This window comes from Epinephelus fuscoguttatus, linkage group LG17, assembly GCF_011397635.1.
Source record: "Epinephelus fuscoguttatus linkage group LG17, E.fuscoguttatus.final_Chr_v1".
In the NCBI taxonomy this organism is placed as follows: Eukaryota; Metazoa; Chordata; class Actinopteri; order Perciformes; family Serranidae; genus Epinephelus; species Epinephelus fuscoguttatus.
In genome coordinates this window covers 32237103-32263056 of record NC_064768.1, presented here as the reverse complement: position 1 = coordinate 32263056, position 25954 = coordinate 32237103, and the positions used below count along the sequence as shown (strand labels likewise).

At 41.7% G+C, this 25954-nt stretch overlaps 1 protein-coding gene across 1 annotated transcript in view; it reads left to right on the top strand.

Annotated features, from left to right (window-relative positions):
* gatad2b (GATA zinc finger domain containing 2B) overlaps positions 1-25954 on the top strand; it is a 51399-nt gene that overhangs the window by 3735 nt on the left and 21710 nt on the right. The window lies entirely within an intron of this gene.

Here is a 25954-nt window from a genome sequence, read left to right as displayed (position 1 = left end):
ACCTAGTTTGTCTCAGGCAGTCGGAACTCTTAAATTTCTCCAATGTTGACCATGGAATTGGACGGTGTTTAGGTGGCTACCACCCAAAAAAGAAGAGTAAAGTGTTCCAAAAGCAGAACCTGAATCTTGCCAAGCAGAAAATTTCAAGCTTTATGGAGCCAAGATCTCACTGGCTGGTTTGGTATATGAATTTTTGTTGATTGTTTGTTAAAAGTAAATGGTGGCAAATAAAAAATGCACACTGAATGAAAGAGTTCTTTACAATTGAAATGTGCCTGAATATCAAATTAATTTAATTTGCAAAATACCATCTGTATCCTCATAAAATAGAATCAAAACCATTAACAAAACAAAAACTATTTTAAAATAATGAAGCTAGTGGTGTGGAGCAATCTGAATGGCATGAACTTTGATTCTGAACTCATTCATGTTGAGTGTGCGTGGATATTGGAACAGAACTTATTGATTCTTCATCATTTCCAAAAAATCGTTTCTTTTTTGAAACTGAGTCATATCTTTCGAGCTGTCCTATCATTTATAGAGTTAACAATCAGGAAGATTTACATTCTGAAATACATTTGAGACCAGACCCTCTCATCAGCTGAACACATTTGGCTCTAACTTCTGGTAAGGTAACATCATTTCACAATGTGTTTCCCCCTCCTTCATACAGTATCACAACTCCTTTCATCATTGCACTCAGTTTCCTGTACAGATCACATCAGTTGACGTCAGTGAAGGTTCCTTGTGAAGTTCTTTAACTCAGCCTGAGGCTAATAGGAACCCAAGGGTGACCTGGCCAGGTCAGGTTGGACTCATTTTCACATGCAGATTACCTGACCGGTACTTTTAGTGAGGATTTTCCATGTTCTCCCAGTGTCTGCATGGGCCTCTCCCAGATGAGGTGTTGTTCTTCCACAGGGCATAATTGCTGTTGTCAGTGTATTGCCCCAGAGAGACTGAGATGTTGGGGGAGCTTGATGTTTGCTTTGGGCCGGGTTTTGGGTTAAAAAATGTAATTCTAGGGCTGCACAATATATTGTTTCAGCATCGACATTGCGGTGTGGGCATGTGTAATAGCCGAATCGCAGGATGTGCGATTTTTGCTGCTCGATACAAAAGGAAAACATGCCTTCCCCTTTAAGACAGGTTACATGTGTATTTGAACTTCTTTGGTGGTGTTTTGTTTTTAAAAAAGGGCCATGTTTTGTGTTCACTGCAGAGAAGAAATAAAGCATCTGTTAAATGCATGTCAAGAAATCTTCCGACCATTTTTGTCATAGAGTTGCTGGATTGTAAAAGCTAGTTATCAACTACGAGCCAGGCTAATGTGAGTAAGCTAATTGAGTTAGCCTATAGAAACCAGAGGTCTCCCACCCACGGTTTGGAGCCGCAAGGCTGGAAAGGTAATGTTCACACTTAAATCACTCAATAAAAGAAGACTGTCTGATAAACAACCAAAGCTCGCCCAGCTAGTAGTTAACCACAACCTGAAAATGAGCGAGGAACAAAAAGGAAGTAACGTAAGAGAGCCTCCTTATTTTAGGTTAAGCAACATGCATTATTAATATGACATGTTAGATCATTGACTTCAGCCTGGATTGACAGAAGAGTATTATATGAATGCAGTTGTACCTAGCCTAATTCTTCAGAGTAACAAATGATTTTTCAGCTTTCTTTGTTATTTTTTAAAACTTTCTATGCAGATGCACTCCCCTACAAAATCACACCATTAATTGTAGAATAATTAATTATTTCCAAATAGAGCTATTGAAGTAATCTGGTTACAATTCCTGTATTATTTCATATCACAATATAAATCCAAGGAAAAAAATATGGCAATGTTAGTTTTTTCAAAATCATGCAGGTATACCATTGATCATCAGGCCCAGGCCCAGGATCGCACCATAAAGGGTGTCACTTACTGTACCTTGGTGGCATGTTATAAGCTTGGCATTGCCTCAAACTCTAGTAAGTGCCTAACATGTGCATCTCTATCTAACTAGCTCACTCTTTATTGTTCCACCCTGCTGTATTTAAAACGTGTGCTGATAAAAAAGTAAGTGCCACAAAATGTCCTTGTCTTTATGCAGATCAGTTGTTACTCACTGAGGAGGTCATAACTGGTAAATATGTTGACTAAAGCCACAGGAAGCTGTGGCAGCTTCACAATAAAGTATGCATTGCACTGTACTGTTTTTTTGAAGTGCTGTTGGTTTCCTCCAAACCCACATTTTTACATCAGACATTTTCGCTTGTCATAATAGGAACAGCACAGGTGTTACTAATAACATGAATGATGGCCTTGCTCTAGTCTCTTTAGCTGCTCCATATGTTCACCAGCTAGTTGCTAACTTTCCGTCTGCAGTTTGGTACCGAGCAGGTACAGCTGGGTTTTTAAAGCTTGTAGCTTATTTTCAGCTGGAAACAAAATGGGTAGTACAACCAGAACAGCTAGCTAAAAGAGGCTAAAATACTCACTTTTCACATTAGCAGTGGATCAGTAGGCGATCAGATGATGAAATCTAAAGGTATTGATTGGTGCAGCTTGAAGTATTCTTCAAAATGAAATTATCATCCAAACAATCAACATGATTGCCTCTCACTATATGTATTTAATAGCTTTCCGAAAATGGTAGAATGGGAATGTGAACAATGATTTGAGCACAACAGTGATGGAAATTGAAGTCCAGGTTAGACATATTCACTTTTTTTTAACCCTGTGTAGCTTGCATGTAGCTACTACCTGGTTGATACTGTTTATAAAGTGCAGGCCTCACCTGTGTGCTGTTATTGGCTGTGGGCGACACGTTCAGTAATGTCCTGAACACAGCAAATTAAGGAGAAGTTAAGAAAATACAGGCAGTGGGCTAGGTCTCTTCAGACACATACACCGCTACACACTCTTAGTGGGTCATTAGTGATGATTGAGAGGGATTTCTTTTGTATAAATATGTACAATTTTTTATGAAAAGCCTGCATTTTAAAATCTGACAAAGATTGTATTTTTTTAGTCCTGTCTTTAGTACCAGACAACCCTTCACAGGATACAAGCCATTCATTACTTTAACCTTGGGATAATCAGTAACTCAGTAACCAGGTAGCACAATAGCACAAACTCCAAAAATCACAAGATTCATAGTTCACAGCAGTGTATCATACAATAAGTGCTCAGTTCAAACCCAAAGAATATAGTCCTTTGCTCTCTTTAATTTCACAGTTCAACAGCAGTCAATTTCTCAGCAGAAAGTGCTTCTTCAGGATCCCAGAAAAAAAGCTAACCAAAAATACTCAGGATTAGAAATTGGCCCACCAAAAGAGAACCAAGTAAACCGTCTTGCGACTCATTGGCAGCTTGAGTATGTTTTCTCTGGATCATCTCGGGGTTGTACTGGAGTTACATCCCGTACAATCTCGGTCTGACATCAATGAGCTTCAGGGGGCAACGGCCAATGTTTCGGGACATCTAGTGTAGCAGGCGGATATCTGGGCCAAGACGTTTTCCATGCGCTGGTCATATCGGCTAATCTCCGTAAACAGATGTCTGCATGCCAATGGGTTTCACTTGGACTGACTTGCTACTTGGACTACAAACGTAAACTAGAACACTATGATACAAAAGTCTTGTCCCGTTGCACACAGATTCTACATACATATGTAAATATGTGTTCATAGAGATTACCTCCCATAGTTTGGACAGTATGCTGCAGTTGGCTCCAGGAAACGGTCGGCCGGTTTGCTAGCTGATTAACGAAGTGGGGGATAAAGTTGGAGAATAATGTTGCTTTGTAAAATGGAGGACCTCCAACTGTCAATGATTGGCAAGCAAACTGGACATCACTCTGTGGACGGTGAGATGGTTGTGAGTGGATGTGCACTTTGCCGGCATAGTTTTTGCTTGAGCTGGCGCAGTAGAATTGGTGGGTGGGCATGTGTGTTGTAGGGGCTTGTGTGAGGTAAGAAGCTTCACTTTGTAACAACACTGTGCATTTAGAGTGGACTGAGTGTTTCTGTAGTTCTAACAACTCCAACAGTGTGAGTCGTCCTCTCTCTAGCTGATCGCATCACATCAGTTTCAGGAATCGGACCCCTCCAATTACCTTTCAGATTATACCAAAAGTTATAATTTACACTGATGAACTTAATCGTTCTGAATCAGAAACCTCAGTATTTGGATCATGTAGCTGAAAAACAAGGTGTGCCAGAGTCACTGGGCAACATTTAGTTGTACATATTTAATTAACATTGCATATCTTTTGTTGCTACCTAAGTATTGGTTTGGGCTCTGTGTCAGTGGGTACCCAACATTGAAGGGCTCGGATCACGGCCAGAAAACTTGATGGGGACATCCCTACGTAAGAGGTAGTTTTATTTTAAATCTTAAATGCTGATTTTTTTTTATCCTTACTCACATGATTATTACGTGATTATGTGGGAATGTATGGAATTGCACACTCATTTCTGTAACACTTGAAGAGTCATGTTTGATATGTAACCAATCTGGAGACCTGCTGTGTCACAGTAAAGTTGGATTCTCTTGCAAAGAGTGTAAAAGAGTCTGTCTGCATTACTTTGTGTTTGAGATGAGAGAAATCTGCATAATCAGCTTGTAATTAGTAAGGAAAAAAAAAACATTTTTGAGTGGGTGCAGGTAATACCTGTAAGTTGGCACTTATTGATGTCTGTGCTTTTTAATGAATGCATGTAGCAGGGAGTGGTGTGCACTTGCTGTAGTAAAATAAAAAGGGGACTGGGGGAAATGTTTGCTGTTTGATTATTCTCAGAGTCGGTTGTAGAAATGGCCCAGCAGTCAGTGGCAGTGCAGCTGTGACTAATCCAGCCGGTGAATAAGCAGTGTGCAGATCATTGCTGCATTGCTGTGCTGCATTTAGCCAGGTGCTGCACAAGGTCACCCCAGTCAACTTGTCTGAATGCAATCGTCCCAGTGCTCACTGTACACAGCCAGCATCATGGTGTTTCTGCAGTCGTACCTGACGGGATCTTTAATGACCATTTTAATTTGATTGTGACGAAACACAGACAATGTCTTTATGAAAGCTCTCCTGGAAATTTTCATTAGTAATATTATGACGATGGGATCCTGTTATCATACAGATGATTTGCAGTGGATGTTCTTCTATTCTGCACGTGGTGGAAAGTCAGGCATGTACAACTAACATCAGAAAGAGTCACTGTTTTTAGAAGAGGGGCATGAGCCATACATAGAATACATAAAAATATACAGAAGGCTTTAAAAAGCATTTCTCATGCAGTGTCACTTTGTTTTTCCCCCTACCCACATTTAGCATGTATGTGCTGTTTATACACATGTACCAGTAATTCATAGTGGCTTTAAAATAGCTTATAGAGAAGGACTATTTTTAATGTTGGAGCCCAGCAGGTGCACATCAGAAGTAGTAGAAGTTATTTTTTGGAAAAAAAAAAAAAAAAAAAGTATAGTTTGCGCTCTTGAATAATAACTTGTGCACACCGATGAGTTGATTCATGCTGACAAATGAAATAACTCATGAAGTGCATTCGAATGTCAGCAGGAACTGAAGTTGGAGATGGTTGTGTGGCAGTTTTGGAGGAGCACCTGGCTGACAAGCAATTGATTGTTGGTACTAATGTGCCCTCAGACACGATATTCATTCCTTCATATTAATATTGTTGGGCTATCACATTTCTTACAGTTGTCAAGTTACTAATTTGTGCACCAGTTATAAATGTTGCATAGATGTTTGCAAATTCTCTTCATACAATTGCAGCGTATGCTTTTATGTCCTTCCAACTGCATTATACTGTGCTTTGTTAAAGAAGTGCTAATAACTACTAAATGGTGAGGACAAAGAAACTGCACAACACAGGGTCACACAACAAAGTGCAGTTGTAGTCCCTCTACGCTAGGAGTGTTGCGTTACACAAAATTCACGGTTCAGTACCTCAGTTTGGGGTTTTCATGAATCAGGCAATACTTTTTTTTTTTCATTTATTTTGAAAAATGTAAACATTCAGTGGTAGTTCAATGACCATAATTCTTACTGTAAGAGTTAGGGTGCCCACATTTTGCGCTTGCTCACAGAGCAGGTACAGTAGTCTCATTAAAATGCACACATGAAAGCACATTGTAGCAGGGCTCAAGCATGTTAACCACATGCTTTCATTTGGTATTCTCTGACGTCAGTTACAGGATATGCGAGTTTGGTCGCAAAAACACAGTAATAAACACTCCTTAGCTTTAGTTATTGCTTTGGCACGTTCTGAATCTGCAGTGGAGGGCTGCCTGAACATTGTTGGTCTGTTTTGTCTCATCCCACTAATTGACACATGCAGGTGATGCTGTCATATATTAAATGTTTGTAGTGTATCCACAGATACACCCGACTTCAGTGGAATAATGTCGGCACACACATAGACACAAATTATTGCCCATTGAGCTTGAATGTCCTTGGTTGACTAGCATGCTACCGCTGATAGACAGTTTTAGGTGCAGTACCAAAACTTTCTGTGGAAAACTCGGACTTTGCGAGTAGTTGACATACATAGACCATGCTTACTAAATCGGAACCAGACCAGCAGTACAAAGTACCGTTCATCCATTCAACTTAACTTTTAGGATGATTGAAGTTTTACATTGCACAACGTGTGATACACATTTATAGCTTGCATAATTATTATACTTATTATAGGGGGTATGTTAAAGGCAGCACTGTTAGAACATATCTTAACCAAACATCTGTGTTGAAACTTACTAGTCATGTCACAAAAACTAAAGGTTGTTCCTTTGTTTTTCGCATGCATAATTTGCTCTCTTCTGTCCAGCTCGGTCATGGCCTGTTCATAGTATTGCAAAGTCACGCATGGTTGTATCACATTATGACAGAAAACTAGTAGTTGTAGTTATAAAGTATGAGATAATGTATGCATAGCATTAATCTTATTCGCATTAACACAACAGACGCTTAAAGTTCTCTGATATACCGACCTCAGACCAGCTTTCACAACTGGAGCTCGCTGCACTGTGGTCTGTTAAAAGTAGCTGTTAGCACTGTTTGAAAGCCATTTTCCAACAGTGGTAAAAAAGTGAGGCCAGGGATGTTTTTTGTGTCATCTGAATCTCCTGCTTTAGCTTCAGCCATTACTCTGCTATGGACAGAATCATGAATGGGCGTGGCTGCGGTAGGCTAACAAGAGTGCCAGTAGACCTTGGATCAGCAGACCACCAGCCTCTTTACACATCAGACATGATTGCATAAAATGATTAAAGTAGTGCCTTTAATGTATCAAAATGTAATAAGCAAAAATGGGAGAATTTTAAAAGTGAAAAGTAAGCTGCATTAAAATCACACCAACAAGTAATTTGTGGCACAAAAGTTACTGAAGTACATGTAATGGAGTAAATGTAACTTTTTACCACCCACCATCCATTTCATTGTTCAGTAACAGATCTCCTGTGATGTAGTGGGATGTGTACCTAAAAATAGCAGCTGTAACGTTTGCACCATATGTAAACAAACACCAGCATCCAACAATGATGCATTTGCCCCAGAAATACCCAGAATTCAGTGTGATGTGACAGTGAATATGTGTAATTCAGTGTCAGGGATTAGTGTAGCTAATAACGCCGTGCTGAGGAGCGTCGTGTCGATTGTCTTTGGCATATTTCTGTCTCTGCTGTGTATTGATACTCCTCCTAACTACCACATTCGGCCCCATTTTAAGATGTCTGTGCTACCTCTGTGTGCCTCGCTCTGACTCAATGTCTCATGTTCCCGCTGCTTTTTTTCTTTCTTCTTTTTCTCTCGTTTGGCTGGTGAAACCGTGTCTGCTCCACCCTGTGGTCTGAAGTTCTGCACTCAGTCTTTTCTTGTCAAAGTGCCAGCTCTTAAAGGGAGATATTTTCCTCTTTCTGCTCTGAAAACACCGGGGCTGCTCCTCCTCCTCCTACTCCTCCTTCTCCTCACCTCCCACCCTGGCTCTGTCTCTCTGACTGTCTTACTGTGTGACGTTTTGACCACTAACGGCTACATATTAAGAGATAATTCCATACCCTGAGGTCACAAACCGGCTCAGACTGGCTCAATGCGTTTTGACTGCGCTCTGTTCCCTGGGCAAAAATAAATAAATAAAAAAACTGAAAAAATATTACGTCTGTGCTTTTTTAAAGGAACATGAGACTAATTTGCAGCAGGAGAGTCACAGCAGCAACAACAAGAAACACACACCTCTGTTGTCTGACAATAAGGAATAATTAGTGACTTTTTTTTTCTTCTGTAAATAGTTTTTCTGACTTCACCTCAGGGAACCAAAAACACATTTACATTTTTACAGATAGTTTTTCTCTTCCTTGCCTTTCATAAAAGGAATGCTTCTCTCTCACATTAACACAAAGGATCACAGTAGTCCAGCCGACAGCTTTATGAACAACAGATCATAGGACTTTTATGAAATAACTGTGATTATTTTTTTATAAGTTAAACTCCAGGCCTGCGTTGGTGCTCTGCATTGTGTTAAACAAAATAAGTTTGTATCAAGCATAATCATATGTAGATAAAGCTCCTGACTATGTTGGTCTTTTTGAATAGGATATAGACAGTCCATTTGTAATTATTTCAAAAATTTACAACAAAATTACACAGCTATGTTTCTTGATCGTGTCCTAATAAGAGAGCAATAACCAGTTATTTTAGTTACAGCTGACTCAACCTGCCAAACACAGCTGCTTTTTTGGACAGAGAAATAGATGGTTGCTGGCTGTACTTGCATGTTTTCAAAATTTTGCCAAGTAATTGTAAAAAAAAAATCCAATTTAAGTGTGGCTCTTGAAGGCCCAGACACACCACACCAACATCAGAGAACTAGTGGTGATGAGCGCCCCCTGCTGTGTCGCCTCACATTGCCTGTGTCTTGGCCAAAAAGTTGCACATGAACACATCACAAAGACTAATACCAATAGCCAACCAGCATGTACGTTATGCACGTGCATGAGAGGAAATAACTCTTGGGCAGGAGCTGTCTGTATTCGTTGTTCACAAAGGGTAACCAGAAGACCTTCTTGCCACTAATATCAAAGTATTTTTACTGTGCTGCAGTGACACAAGTTACACAAACTATTTCTGTTAAAGAGCTCAAATAATCTTATCTTATGTAGCAAGTTTACTTTGGTCTCACTCCCTCTTGACTTTAGCTCTTTGTTTACTTTCCTCACTTACATCTTCTCGTGCGCTGAGCTAAACTGATTTTATTCATCAACAGGCTCTGCAGTCACCGATGCCAATTCAGCAGCGAGAAAAAAGTCGCTTAGTGCAGACAAGGGCCAAAGGTGCGGGACGCGCTGCAGTGCAAGGGCCAGGGACGCTCATCAACAGCCCAACATTGACTGATGGTGTCAGGGCCTTTACAGTTCTAAAATAGCTGTCTTTAATATTGTGCTTTCAATGTCAAAATTGTTAATGGTTTAGCCCTGACATTCATTTCTGGTTGTAGTTTACGCTGCTGTTAACTGTAATATGTAGTGCACTCTCATTGATAAATGGAAAAGACAAATATTATCCTGGGACGGACTGCCCCCGAAATATTGATGATTCAAATCCCATAGACGATTCGAACTTTTTGTCCTTCCATCACTTCCTTCATACTGACAGTCAATGAGATGTAAGAAGCTATTTGGTATGGTGGGATGGAGTCTTTCATATAGCCATGTTGTTAGGATTGCACAGGAATGGTTCATATTAAGCTTTATTTCCTTAAGGTGATTTTCCAAGAGTTTTTGGATGGTGATATCAGTTATTCTTCTGTGACATGGTACCTGAAAACCCCTGGCCAGATCTCTGTGGAGTGTGTTGTGGATTTCCATTGTCCCCAATGGACTGGTATTTTTAGTGACCGCCTGACCTTTCTCAAGGTTAGACTCTCATGGTTTGCTAATATTTTGTAAATATTTATGATCCCCATTGGGACAAGTGCAACTGATTGTATAAACACTTTCCTCTGTTATAACCCTTAAACCAATGCTTCTACTTAAACATTATATTTGAATGGTATTTTGAACCCGTTCTCTTGAGGATGTCAACCCAGTTATCAGAATGAATGTTGGCATTGTACATTTCAGCAAACTACAAATGCAGTAAATTTGTAGGTTATTATTTAGCAGATATATTGAAACTTTGAGTTTCACTGTAGTAAATGTGTGATTAGGTTTAGGCCCAGACAACCGTTGGATATGGTTTGGCAAAGATCATGTTTGGCTTAAAAGACCTGCACAGTCTCAGTAAACAACAACAACTGCCTTTCGTGGCAGTATCATGGCTGGATATACTGTGATGTCTCTGTAAAAAAATAATGGCTTTTCATGGCATTATCCCTATTGGAAACATAGCATCAGGTTGCTACGAAACTCCCATCTTTCGTGGCCAAAAAGCCGCTGAAAAAGCAGGGATGACTCACAAGAAAACAACCGGTTTTGTTGTTTGTTGGTCTCGAACAGTGGTCTGCACCTTGGCAGGCATCTCGCCAACATGTCATGCCATCCACCATGCCCTCTTTTTTCCAATGACATACTCAGCTCATATACCATGCCATTTTAGACATGTTGATAGGATACAAATGAAACGTAAAGATGTTAACATATCTGTTGTTTGTTGAGGCATACGATGCCAAAATTTTCTTCTGGCAACTCGGTGGAGGATGTATGTCCTTTTCTATAGTTCCAAATGATCAACAACTATTGGACATTTTGCTATGAGATTTACTGAACACATTCATGTTTGTTAAGTTTATTTGGGCAATATGTTAAGGTGCATATCAAATCATGTGAAGAATATAAATAAAAACCCCTCAGACTTGTACTGGATTACACCTGGGCATCACCTCTGGCAGTGTTAATGGGAGCAGGGTTAGTGGTCGTGTCTTGGTCACGGCACTCCTACTGATTGGCCCAGTTGCCTGCATGGCCTAGGTTGAGAGCATGCCATGCCATCCAGGTAAATCACTCACCAAGGTTGGGTTTTGGTAAAATGTCACTGAATTGGAATCCAATATCAAACATGGGTATCAAATTCAATCCTTTCTTATCCCTCATCAAATCTATTTAGGCTGACTTTAGATCTGTAATCACATTTTGTTGGCTGAGAGGCAGAAACAGTTTTTAATGGCAGCCTAATTAATGTTGACAGGCTGTAGCTACAACCTGAAAATGAGATGAGCAGCAGAGGATATGACATGTTGATTGAATATCTTTAATCAGGGCGCTAAACTAAATTTTTACATTGCTTGCACTGGTGCATCTAACTTTTTCTTTAAGGTGCATAACCTCGGAATAGGTGCACTTAAAAGTTTTTATTGCGCCCTTTGGCACAACAATTACGCATTTTATGTGTTACCCTATCTGTAAGTTCCCATAACAAACTTCTATAATGATTAACTTAAATGAAAACCTTTTTCACAACCATCCTGAAATACAAATAAAACTATCCAGAAGTGGGGCTTCAATAAATGGGGCTTTAATAAAAAAATAGAATATAAACATTTGATGAAAACATTTGTCACATAAACATCGACGTAATCACATCCCATGCATTCAATTCATAAATCAACTGTTTTTCTTTTTTAATGTTATATATGAACTTCATGTTAGCTTTTTTTGTAAATACTCATGGTGTGCTCGAGGCTATGTGCACACATGAGAAGGCCACCTGTCTGGCGTGCTCCAGTGTGCGAGACATAAGTCCTTTTTACATAGAGATCATGCCATAGAGCTGCTACGAAGTCCCTTCTTCATGCTGCCTTTGTATTTTTACACAGAACCAAACAATGGCGGCTGCCAGTGATCCCATACTGCCAGCTGTCACGTTTATACAGAGGTCGTTTTGGCACTGTTACTACCTCTGATACCGGCTTAAAAGCAAACAACTCTGTCCGCTAATTTTGCGATTGTACCTGTTATACAGAACAGCGAGGTGGTATAAATTCCAACCTTGAAGAGGCAGTGTGAAAGGGGCTAGAGAGAGAGAGCGTGTTTGGAGTTTGTCCCCATCTTTGTCTTTGTCACTTCCGCAGTATGGTTTAACGGTCAGACCACCAGCCACAACAGAAAGCATAAAATCCCACCACTGCCTCGAGATGCCATTGTGACTGCCTGACAGCCGCGACTGGTTCAGTTCTTTCAGATTTCATTTTCAAGGTTCATCTTCTCGCTGTGTGTGCATATATCAGTGTCTGTGACAAAGTGCTCACACACTCTTGAATCGTGTACTCTCTGGCAATTCTACATTGACAGCTTCCTCATAGATTAATGGTGTGGTTAATTTGCAGTTGTATTTTTTTTTTTTTTCCAGGCAAGGTCTACCTTCTGTCCCATGACGTCCCAAGATATATTTTTTATCATCTCTTATCGTTTTTTTTTTTTTCGTCTGTGGGACAGCTGGATACCCTTTAGTTAGAACCCAGCTTAACACATTATGTAAATGATTGTAAACGCTGAAGATGTTGGGTCAGGGGAACGTTTATTTTAGCCGATGATGGCTGGGCCTTTCAGGACCAGGCACTGCTGTAACAGACACCACAGCATTTTAGTTGATGACAAAACAATCAGTAGTTCTCTTAATTTTGAATTACAGATATGTTTTAAGTTTGTGATGTCATTTGACGAGCAGTACAGGGCGCTCACACATAGACACATTGACACATTCCTTATGTTTTTTCCCCACCCACATTCAGGGAAGAAGTATATCAGGGTCAGAGACAATCAGAGGAAGAGTAGGGGTGGGTTTTTCGCAGAATGTAGGTGGGGAAAAAAGTTACGCTACACACACAGACGGACCTGCTAAATGTCAAGTGCACAGGTGCGACCAATAAAAATGTTTAGTCACACTTGACAGTTATTGTTTGCGCTCAGGAGCCCTGATAACGAACATCACTGATTTAAAATAACATGCAGCCTACTGTATATTGGATACCTGTTTGAAGTTTAGTCATTTTAAAAGTTTCAATCAGTGCCAACTATAAATGAGAAGCTGCTACATGAATGTTTTGTACATTGCTCTTTGCTAACTAGAAAGAGAGGAGAGTTTTAGCTTAGCCAGTCTGTGCATTTGCAGACCAAGAATCACTTAACGGTTTGCCAAAATGTTTGTTTGCGTTATAGAGCCTGCTGGAGAGAGCAAGGAGACCAGTGCTGTGACACTGGCTGGCTGAGGTGACAAAACACAGTAGAGTTCACCAAAGAAAATGATTTTGATCAGCTTTATTTTAGCTGATAGCAGTCTTGCAGAATATGCCAATATCGGATTGGATCCAATACATATTCTTAGGTTCGGCTCAGGACATCTCTTGTTGCATCTAAAGATAGTTTAATTGCCAATCAGTCCTTCACTCTTTTGATTAATGGATGCAATATTTCTGGGGTTCTGATGTAGCCAGCGTATATCCGGCCCACGACTTCTTCTGTGCGCCGTTCATTGTTTACAGTTCAGTTAGCAACTTGAGACAGGTCCAGGCAACAATTTGGCTAATCTCTGTAAACACATATCTGCATATGAGCACAGATACATTTAATAATGAGCTAAATCGTCTTTAGTGAATGGATTCCCGCCAATGTGTTTCGCCTCTTTGTCTCTGTACATGGGCTTACCTGCAGTAAACCAAAGCCTGCTCAAACATGATTGGTCAATACTACTCTGACTTCAGACGGAAACCAGAACACTTCCGATACCAAAATCTTGTCCCGTTGCTTACAGACTCTGCATAGATATGCAGATATCTGTTTACGGACATTAGCGTGGAAGCATTCAGACAGTAATGTGGATGAAGACCTCAGCTGTGTGGAGTGTGCTGGTATGAATCCTCGACACTGTTTCTTCCTCTCACTTCTTTTGCCATGCTCTTTGTCTCCAACTGCACACTCACCCCTCCTCCTCCCCTTTGCCCCCGACCACTGCCCCCCCACCCTCCCCTCACATCAGTACCCTCACACGCACATGCACACCCCCACCCCTCAGGCGACAGCAGAACAGGAATTGATTAGTGGCACGGCTTAAAAATAGACGACTGGTTGTCATAGCAACGCCCACAATGAGCTGTTGTCTAGTTTAATAAAGAGCAGCGTTGTGTCTGAGTGCAAGGTGGAAGGTGTGTGTGTGTGTGTGTGTGTGTGTGTGTGTGTGTGTGTGTGTGTTGCCTTATGTGCTGTGGTAAGGTAAGGTGTGTGTAATTATCACACTGTGGTCTTGCTGGATGTGACTTCTGTACACAACAAAACACTGCCGTCTGAATCTGCATCCCACGACCACAAACTCCTGAGCCACTCCGCACAACCAATTACAACTCTGTTGCTATGAGCTCCATTCTGATTGGCCTCATTAGTGTCAAAAACTGGCCATATGCAAATTTTGGTCATATTCCCAGCAGCCCTGTCATCAACATCCTTTACAGCCAGGCAGACTGTGTGTGTGTTTGTGTGTGTCTGTGTGTTTTTGAGATGCTGTTCCAGTGTGTCAGCTGGACCAAAGAGCTGAACCGCTGCCTCCTGTTGGCACGGGAAGGGGTTTGTTGTTCCATGACATCTCTCCATCTTTTTTAGCACTGGCTAAAGAAGCCAGATGGTAGCTGGTTTCCTGAAGGACTGCTGATGATTGGCAACAAGGAGCTTCCACCACACACACAGCAGCCTCTCTGCTGTGGACAGGGCATGAGCTGTGTCAGGACTCGATTTCTGCTTCACAAAGGTGCTGCTGCATCAATGAAACACAATGTAGGTGGTCCATGTGCCCCAGTGAGTCGTGTGTTGTGATGGTGTCAGTCTGCTTTCTCTGTTTTTGGAATATTTTAAGGGCTAGATGACTGGCTGCGTGGATATCGATAAATAATACACAATGCTGAAGCTAATGGGTTTGCTTCAGTGGGATGCACTATTTACATGGGTCTGAGTGAATCACTTGAATGCACACACCATGGATACTAACCCATGATTAAAACAGCAGTTGGTTTCCATGTAGTCTTTGGACAAGTTGTAGTTGGACCTGCGTTGGTGCTCCACTAGTTGAATTGGTTTGTTTTTTGTTTTTTTTACCCTTGCCGAGGCCCTGAGGTTTTTGGTCTTTTTGATTTTTCCCCTTGGCGGCAGTTTGTTGAGTTTGAGTTGCATGGTAGAAAATGGATCAGTTTGTGTTTGGATCGGTCAGAGCTGATGGATCAGATCGATGGGTTAGAGGAGCAGCTGCTGCAAAGGCGAGTGAGAGCAAAGTTTCTGTTGCTGCAGTCACACAGGTTAAACCCAGCACTGGACTGAGAGGTACACAATTTCTGTGGAAATCAGCCAGTTTTATATTGAAGTAGGTTGGTAAAACAATGGACAACACTAAATTGAGAGCGCTGTTGCTCTAAGAAATGGAGCATTCTGTTTCTGTTTGAATTAACAAATGGTTAGGTTTCAGTTTCACTGCACCTGGTGCTCTGAATAACTGAACAATATATATATTCCAACAGTTCTCTGAATTAATAGTCCAGCTCCAAAAATAGAAAATCTGTATGTGGCAGTGAATGCTGTGGGCTGCCACAAATAAATAAATGTGGGAGAAACCCTGGTAGGTCACTGTATAATTTGATGTAGGTCCGTGCAGGGTACAAAATTAGCACCATCCAGTAGCTAAATGTTGGTTAACTATGCAAATGGCTGATAGATTTGCGTCACTCACCAGGCACAAAAACGATAAATTGAGTGGCTGGTAAACTTTGAACATTCACTAGCCATCTGGCAAGTGGACAAAAAAGCTGTTTTTGCATGCTGAGTCAAAGATGCCCACTGTATAACATCACACCAGAGCAACGCTCCATCGATGGTTGTGAAACTCATTCAAAAGACATCTTCCTGTCTGGCTGACAGTGCTTCAACACTTTAAAACTACAGGAAGAAATGTGGCAGAATTGTGATAATCGCGACTTTTTATGTGGTGATGAGTGACACACACATCTAACAATCAAACGTTCTGTTTTAGTGCAACTTTGCAGGTGTGTTCCTTTACATGCAAAAAAAAGAAGACCACATAAACACTGTAAACAACCTCAACAACACACACAACCAATATGTCATGTTTTTCAGTTTCCTATAGAAAACAAGGTGGTCCACATTTGCTCCCAGCCAAAGGTCTGGTCAAGGGAGGCCTCATTTATAGCTCTGCACACACAGGAGACACAAGTCCACTCAACCTGGTTTGACCTACATTAGACCTTTTCATATGAGACCGCTGCCACAAGTTCTTCTATGATTGTCAGCTTTAGCAAAGTCAGCAGTGTAGTTCATACTCTTCACTGTTAAACCAGAGAAACACATTGATATTTATTGAAGAATACTAGTTTATTTTTCTGTTCATTCTTAATTTCTCTCGCTTGGATACATGCACTTGTTCTGCTTCCCTCTCTTTTTCATACATGCACAACATCCAGCTGCATTGTGACCACCAAAGCTGCAGTCACTCTAGTCAGTGAGTGAGTGTGTACCCACTGGATCCATGACCGGAGCATCTTACTCTGCTATAATTATACACCAGGGGCCAGATGTATAAAGTAGGGGTGTTAGAATTCTCCAAATCCACCATTTGAAACTTTAGATTTTTGGTTCACAATTCAATCAAGTTTCACTTTTAATTTTTTTTCAGTGCTGATGTCTATGCCATTGTTAGACTATCAAGACTTGATTCATAAAGATCAACAGATTATTTGTCTAATGCCGTGACAACTGTCATTTATATTTACAAAATCTTATTTAAAGAGATAGGCTACATGGTGTCAAGTGTGATATAACTGCCTTTTTTTCTGTAATGCACAAAACTGAGGCCATATGGTCAATTTAACATAAGTTACAAATAGCAATACCTTTATTTTTAGTGTGGCACGGTGGTGAAGTGGTTAGCAGTGTTGCCTTACAGCAAGAGGGTTCCCAGGAGGGAGCCCCTCTGTGCGGAGTTTGCATGTTCTCCCCGCGTCAGTGTGGGTTTCCTCCGGGTACCCCAGCTTCCTCCCACAGTCCAAAAACAAAGAATCTAAATCATGACACTCTGAGTCTAAACAATGTTTAAAAAAAGATAAAAACTCTTATTTAAAAGAAATGCCCAGTGCGAATGTGCGGACCTCACGCACACTGCAGACCAGCGTACACACAGTTTAACTGAGATAAGCTGTGGGTGAAGTGATGAGACATGAGCCATGAAACAAAAGTGAGAGATGTAACCTTGTAGTAAAACCTTGTTGAGGTTGTTTCACTGACTGTGATATTGTTTTTGTAGGCTACATAGCCTTCTGTAAAATGGCAATCCAAGGCAAATTTAAAAACTTAATTTTAAACAATAAGTGATTAATTTCATCAGTTCATCTCCTTGTTAAAGATCTTGTCATTTGATCCAGAAAATTTGACTGAAAATTGACCAACAATAATCTCACAGAATCATAATGATGGTTTGCAGGTAATGAATTAGTGGTAAAGTGCTTTTAATAGTCACAGTTGTGTGTAATGACAGCTGCTCTCTTGGAGAACCTTGCTGATACAACCGGGTGGGTAATACAGTGCTTCATCTTTGCAGTTCTGCTCATTGACAGGTGGAATGAGTGGTGCAGCGGGTGCAAGTATTAATATACAAACGGAGGTTTAAGGGCGTTAGGACATCCATTTATGGCGACCTGTGGGAGTGGAAATGAGGCTCCTGCATGCATGCCCAGTTCCGCAATGACTGAGATTTATACAGGGTTCCCACAGGTCCTTGAAATCCTCTAAAGTTTGTGAATTTGAGGGAAAAAACTCAAGGCCTTGGAAGTAAATAGGCATGAATAGACACTGGTCAATGAAAGGGCTTGCTAGAACAAAACAAATAAAATTGCTCTTGATTTCTTTTTAATATTTTACGTTTAAAGCACATAAAGGTAAGTAGGCTTTAAAAATGTCTGTGAGCTTCTGTAAAGCCTGCTTATCCTTATTATAAAAATTCTCAGTGCTATAACACTAATTAATCTTGATCCATGTCTCAAGCTATGCAATATTGGGACCTTGAATTCGAGGGAATTAGGCCTGGGAGGTCCTTGAAAAGTTCTTGAATTTGAGGTCAGAGAACATGTGGCAACCCTGTTCATAAATTGAGTTTAATGCATTTGGCCTCAGGTCTGTCTGCCGAAGAAACAAGTGCATGAAATTCACTTTGGAATGTATATAAAAGCCTAAATTTATTGGCAGTTCAGTTAAAATACATTTTTAGTGATGTATTTCATTTGTTTTTTTTTTTGGCTTTGCCTGAACATACAACAAAAGCAAGTTTTTTAGGTTTGTAGTCAGAGAAAGAGTGAAAATGTAGCTGAATTCACCGGACAGTTGTTTACATTCACACATTGTTTTGTGTGTGTTGTCAGTATATAAATAAAAGTCGATCACAACCCAACAAATGCTACGTTAACCACCATGTGCCAGTACGAAGCTGCCGATTTGCAGATCATTTCATGATCTCCAGTCATGACATGATCAGACAAAATAAACCAAAATCCAGGTTAACAACAGCAGTCGTGCTGTGAGATCGACTGTACTGACATTTAGACTGAGTGTTGACGGAGGAAGTTAGAAGCAACAAAATGTCATATTCAGTGCAGCCAAAAAGCACCTGTTAAGTGAGCTGCTGTACCGATGTTGTAAAATGTCTTGTGACCCAATGCTTTACCTCTAAAACATTCCAGTGGACATGGGAGCCGGGTGCTGTATACGTTGGGTGTGATGAGACTGAGCATAGAGCTTCCTGCTGCTCACCCTGTATGACCTCAGCACAAAGCCCAAGTGTACGCACAGCCTAAAGCTCAGTGCTGCCACGATTAACATGACCTATATACCAGCAGTAAGAACTGCTGATGGCTGCCCTCATGCTACTCTATATGATACTGACTGAGGCATCATGCATCTTAGGGGATCTCACTGGGATTGTCCACGGCAGCCATTTTGTTCCCGTCCTCCAGTCAAACTTTAAACCCCCTCTTGTCTGTTGAATACACACACTGTCTGACTGGATCAATGAAACTGCAGCATGTCTGAATGATAAAGGTATAGCCTGCAGGTATATTTCACTCTGTCTTTTTCTTTGAACCCTTCATTTGCAGTTGAGCTGAGATTTTTTTTTTTATCGCATTTGCAAACAATACTGTAATTTATACAGTGCTCTGACTAATAATAAAATGCACTATAGCAGTAGGACTGGATTTTGTTGAAGATGTTTGGCTTCGGTCAAGGATACTGGAGTTTCAGCATCAGCACCCAAATTTGAAACGGGCTTTGATTCATGCATTAGGGTTGTGTGCCAAAATTGGTACTTTTAAGGGAACTGACCAAATTACAGCGGTACCTCCGAGAAGTGATTCACGTAAAATCAATCCAGTACCTGTGAGCACATCTGGTTGAGAGAATGCCACGCGGCTGCCAGAGCTAATCATGGCCCCTCTGGACAACGTAGGATAGAACAAAACTGTGTTGCCGCCAGAACGTGGCGCCAGGTGGAAACCATCCCTATGTCACAAGCGAATCAGCATTTTTCACTCGCATGTCTCATGCAACAGACGACCTCTTATTGTCATCAGTCCAGCTATGTGTACCAGCTCCGTGCAGGCTTGCGTCTTTGCTGCATCTCAAGGGCATAACAGTGACCTGAAGGGTTTATTTACACTTCAAGTCTATTTATTCCTTCAACAATATGCCTGTGAATGGTTGTTGCCTAATAGAAATGCACTGAATAAATATATTTATCTAATTTTTGCAACCTAGGTACCCAAGCTCTGGCTCTGTCCAAAAACAGCCCACTCTGCTCCAGTTTGTAATCCCACAGACTCTCCATTCACTTTTTGCTAGCAGCTGGAAGTTTGGACTTGTATTTAACAACTACAATTCCATTTCTGTCATAAGAGATGGTACCAAAAAAAGGTCCCGTTTGGTACCAGCACTGAATCCCAGATATGAGAAAACACTTACGATATGACTATGATGACTATGACTAAGACTAGATATCTTCTTAGATTTTGGATGTCATCAATATATCTACTGTTACCTCCTTTGCACCAAATGACCTCTTGTTCTTGAACTGGTTCCTTTAAGGATTCTTGCAACCTTGGTGCTATCTAGCGAACTAGCCAGCATTTCCACCAGTTTTGAGTCGAACCAATGTAATCAAGGATGTGTTATCAATGGAAGACGTTGCACAATGCACAACAAAAATAAACAGTAGGAGCAAAATTGAGGATTACACTGATTACCTGCGAGTTGTTACAGATATTTGTTTTTACTAAAAAACAAGCATGGATCGACCATTAATAAGACCACTGCACACTTTTTTTTCCTGACGAGTTCTCTACTGTTGCATTCTCCATCCCCTCTTTTCAAACTGTAGAATATGACATGCCCATTGATGTCATCATAGTTTGCACTTCAGGTTAAGAAAAACCTTTTTCTTTTTGTACCAGCTGAGAACCAACTCTTTGGGTTCTGAACCAATTTTGGTCATTGCTCTGAAGGGTTCATAATTATACGTGGGAACTGGAACCAGTTCTGTGTTGATGGAAAAGGGGTAAGGGCAGAACACGTGTAGTGAAGCACTGACTAAAAAGTTAGTCCAGCATAGGTAAGGCCTGCATCATTTTCTTGAAGATTGACAGTTTGAATATATGCGTCCAGACCAACTCTAGCCCTGCGTAAAACAATGCAGACCCTCACTGACTTCCGTGCCAGTCCCATGATGCAGCAGGGTTGCAACATAGAGGGCTCTGGCACACAAAAGCATAATAGTTGAACAAGGTTCCAGGATGCTTAAGGAGGCCATTGCAGCGCCTTGCTGGATGAAGTTGCGCTACCCTGTGATCAGAGATAACATTTTTGTTTCTGTGATCCAGAGTTGTAAAAAAATGAATGTGACAAACCCGTGTGCAGTGTTTTGGTGCCTGTTAAGCTTGTTAAATGTGTTAATCTGTTATTCTAACTGAACTTCCTGAATTGTACTTCATTGTCTCACCAGTACCTTAAACAACACGCCCCCACCAATGAAGCCCCCTGCTGTCTGATTCCCCGCCTAGTAGTCGGTACAGCCACAAGGCTTAGCAGTAATGAAATCCCTCTAGACCTAAAACCATTTTACCAATACTACCTGTGCCTTTTCTTCACATAGTTACAAAGAAAATCCAGCATGCAACTGGAAAAATGATGATTTGAATCCACAGCAGAAGAGAAACCGTGAAGAGGTAGTGTGTGTGTAGCTTTACATGATATTGATTTGGGTTCAGGGTCCTGCCAGATTTGTGCCATGGCAGCCATTTTGCACCCATCACCACCATTTTGACGGTAGGATTAATGGCACAAATGGAGGCGGCGGGTGATTCGCAGCACCGGATCAGTAATTGCACTTTTTTTTTCTTCTTTTTTTTTTTGTCTTTGGGTAGAGATGGGAAGTCAGGCTGACACATCTGGCTCCTGCACTTCAGCGATAAGCCTGACATCCACCGATGAATCAAACTGTTGAAAAATGAAAGAGAACGCTTTCTTGGTCGTGTGTTAAAAAAAAAAAAAAAATCAGAGTCCGGGAGGAGGAGAAGGTGGAGGTGGTGGAGAGACAGAAGGCGGACTGGGAGGAGTGGAGTTGCATCAGCCAAATGAATTGTCATGATGCAGATCGTGCGTGAAATGAGCAGCAGATTCCACAGTGCAGTTGCAAATTGTCCTTGCCGGCCTTATTACCATTATACTCAGTCAGCTGGCAATGGGCACGTTTGGCAAATGGTGTTAACCTGGTGTTGAGCCACACAGGACAGACCAGGACAGGACAGGACAGGAAGGCGCTCTCTGCTGTGGACAGTGAGAGTGTGACAAAGGCCGCTGGTTTAATTCTGAGGAGGACATTTTAGCAGCAGCCATCTGATCGACAGCTCTGTGCATAAAGAACATGGTGTGTGTGTGTGTGTGTGTGTGTGTGTGTGTGTGTGCGTTGGGGGATGGGAGGAGGGAATTAAGAGTTGGCATTACATCAGGAGAGAGCTGCCATCTCTGCCTCCTTTCTAGCCCTGTACACACACACACACACACACACACACACATACACACATACACACACAGCCTACACACAAAGACTTGTGCGAGGATAACGCAAGATGAAGAAAAAAAATCCCTCCGCTCTCGGTGTATCTTGGCTGTGTCACTCCTTTATTACCCCCCATATACACACACACGCCCATGCACACATGCCTACACAGGCTCCATATCCACTCCTGATTGGCTGGTGTAATATTAACAAATGAAGCTCTCAGCTCTGGCTACATTTAAGGGGCCCCTGAAAGTAAGCATGTGTTTATTTTTACAGTGAAGGGGGGGGAGACGGTGGGTTTGAGGAATTGGGGGAGGGTAGAGGAGCAGGGAGGGGTTTCTTTGTGGTACAATACAGCTGGAGCAGGAGAGGGGGTTACAAAATTCTGCCTTCTGTTGGAATGCTGTGCTGTATGTGGATGTCTGGACACTTTCGATCCGCCGCTTTATGACAGAGGGCTACTTCTACTTGGTACTCTACATTTTGGTGGCACAGTGTTGCCAGTGTGAGGAGTCCTCTGTCATGGTTTTGATAAAGATGTCTACCTGTCTAACTTTGTCTTGGCATTAGGTTTACGATGCATTTGATTTTGGCTCTAGGTGGAGCTGCATTCGCCTTCCATCAACCTCCACCCTGTGTCTTTCTACCTCATGTCTCTTTTTCTTTTCTTTTCCTTTATTGCATTGGCCTGGCAGAGCGCCCAAAGCTAGAGGGGCGGGGCGGGAAGGAGGTAGTGGGAGGGATTAGAGGGGAGGGGTGGAGGGTGAGGAGAAAGAGAGTGTGTGGCTTGTATAGCAGCTGACTGAAACAGTCATTATATTATGTAAAGGCAGGCGGCGGCGGCAGTGGCCGGGAGGAGGAGGAGGGGGAGAGAGGGAGGTGGAGGGGAAGGGTGTGAGGTGCCAGTTACTGACGCGCAGCACAAGGCCGACCCTGATTGGCTCATCAGCGCCATTCTCAGTGGTGCTTTCTGGCTCATTAAAGGTGGAGGCTCGGAGGAGAGGTTGCAGGGGCTGCTTGTGTTTTTCTCTCAGCAAATGGAGGCGACGACTGGGCTCCGCCGCTGCGTCACAAATTAATTAGAGAAGAAGAAGAAGTGGCGGGGAGGGCCGTACTGTGCGATCATTAAGACTCCTCCCTGTGTTAAAGAGGCTGCTGTAGATGTGATGGATAACAGAGACGTTAAGGACTTAAGGACAGAATGAACAGATTAGAGTGGTGGCAGCCACGGCACCGCGATACAATAGATGAGGGGAAACGATAGAACGACACCAGCAGGAATAATCTGCTAATAGGAAGCTGATTAAGTGATAACAGGCCAATTAAATCTCTGTCTGAATTACAGTCACCGACGCTCCGCTGTACATGACATTTTTGCCAAATTCAGTGTCGGTCCAGGTGTTGTTAATGCCGTAGGGCAGTGCTGGAAATGAAAGCATCCATTTGCATGTTGTCTGGCCACACGAACGATGCACTGTCTGTCATAATGGAGGAGAAGCCTGCAGGATTTAGTCGTTCACATGTAAAAAATAAACGACTAACTTGTACCAAATAAACATGTAGAACGGGATGTGTTTTAACTCCATGACTACAAATCACATAAACTATACATTACTACAGGCGTTTTCCAGTGCATGCTGAAGAATCTTATTTCTGTATACACAATGTACATACTACTTTATAGGCAGCCAGTGGTTTCAATTCATCTGTTTCTTGGCAGACTCTTAAAACTTGCTGGAGTTGTGTAATACATCACAGTAAACTCAAGTCTTTTTGAGTTGCAGTATATCTGCAAGTGAAGATTCACTTTGAGTCTTCATCACATTACTGCACAACAGTGATGTTGATTTTACAAGTATGGAAATAAAAGGTAACCTGGTGTTTTCACAGAAGTCAGCAGCAATATTAACCCTTTTCGATTTGGCGTTTTGCCTCACTATATTGTCTCCTGGATGCCTGCTGCTTACAGTCAGGCAGCTGGTAGCTACCTTTTTTATAAAACCCCAACCTCACCTGAGTGCTGTGGGGGTACACGCCCATAAACGTCCCGGCACAGACAGTCAGAAGGAAATAAAGGCAGAGGGCAGAGTCTCTGCTGAAAAGTACACCACGACACACTCCAGTGGGTCATAAGAGATGATTTAGAGGGATATTTTCTGTATGAGTCCATACATTGTTTTTATTGGAAAATCCTGCATAGTATACCTTTAATGGGCGTTCAGGGAATGCGCAGTTTAGTTTTACAGTGGATCGTCTCAAAAAATGTCAGGACATTGCTCTGACCCCAGTGCATAAATTGCCTTGCAGCACTTTTATCTTGCATCAAAGTTTAAACCCAGCATGATGTCGGTAATCATCACTGGTCCGGTGTGCCTGCAGTTCTCTGGAGCTGTACTCATTGTTTTTGAGTAGTGTCAAATCCAACCACCAGCTACTACAGTAAGAACAGTCTCCATCTTGCATGAACTATAACGTGAACTATGAACTTTGTAAATCTCAGCTGCCTGATTTGTGGATTTGAGTCTCTTTGCTTGCCATAAACATCAAGGATTTTGGGGCTTTTTCAAGGGAAAGTGAAGCACTGAACATCCCCATGCAATTTTGACGAGTTTTCTTTTTCAGGTGGAACCATAGACTGTAAAAATAATGGATATAGCTACTGTGACATCACCCATTGGTTTGTGGACTCCTGTTTTGGGTTTGGCATTTCGGCTCTTGCCATCTTAGTTTTTTGGAGCTACAAGTGAGGTGATTTAGGTGAGGGGCTGGAGCTTTAAAGGAGGATCTGACTGAGAAGCCGAGCACACAATTGGCGGACAGCCTGTCACTCAAAACATGTAACTTTAAGAACTTACTCTGCTCAGGAGCACTGACATCTGCTGAATGTGCATCCTGTAACATGTATCAGTCATGGCTAGCATTGGCAGAATTAGTTTTTGGAGCTAAGAGGCTCGTTGATGCATCACTGTGTCAGCAAGTTATAGCCAATGAGAGCGGGGAAGACAAGGTGGAACGTGGACTATTGCATGTGATGTTTTGTAATTTTCTAGTAACTTTATTCGAATGTTGCTTTGTTTCATTCTGACCCTCTCTGGGTGACCTGTGATATTTTCTTGTAAGCTTATCCTAACCCACTCTATATGCCCATTGTGTGGTGTAAATGGTGCAGTGATCTGACGACTTTGAAAGCTTTAGCGACCTGTTTACACCTGTCATATCTGACATTTAGGTGATATTAGTTAATGTTTAGTCACTTAGTGTCAGAAATGTTACATCAACTTTTTTCACGGTCACTTGTTGTGGTTGACATATTCAAGACACTTCCTAAGGGTGTTGTGGCTTTATGTGCCTGTAATGCCTTCTACCTCTTGCTGGTTGTTTCCCACTCAGGCCAGAGCAACATGCCGCGTTCACACGTTAGCAGTGAGAAAGTTTTGTGAAGGTTGTATTTATTGCAGGGTTGTTCAACTGGATTGCACCTTATTGTTCAGAGTTTCCTGTTACTTTGTTCACCCTTAAAGTGTAGATCAGTTTTGGAAAACTGTTGGGTGAGATTTATTGTTGGACAAAACAGTGCTGCTAGCTGAACAATCCCATAGAGCAATAACTGCAGAGCCCAGCCATCAGATGAGACCCTGACTGAGCCAGAGGTTACAATTCAGTTCATATTCACTGTGGGGTTCCTTCAGTGACCTGCGACATCTTCAGCCAGAGGTTTTAAAAGCCATGGATTTGAAACTGGGCCAGCAGGATGTGTACAGTGAGCCTTTCTGCTTTGTCATTTCCTCCAGCTTGTGCTCTGATGCAGTATCTTGATTGGTTCACTGTGCTGTCAGCCCCCATGCTGAAGCCAGTCACATGACTGAGTTAATGCT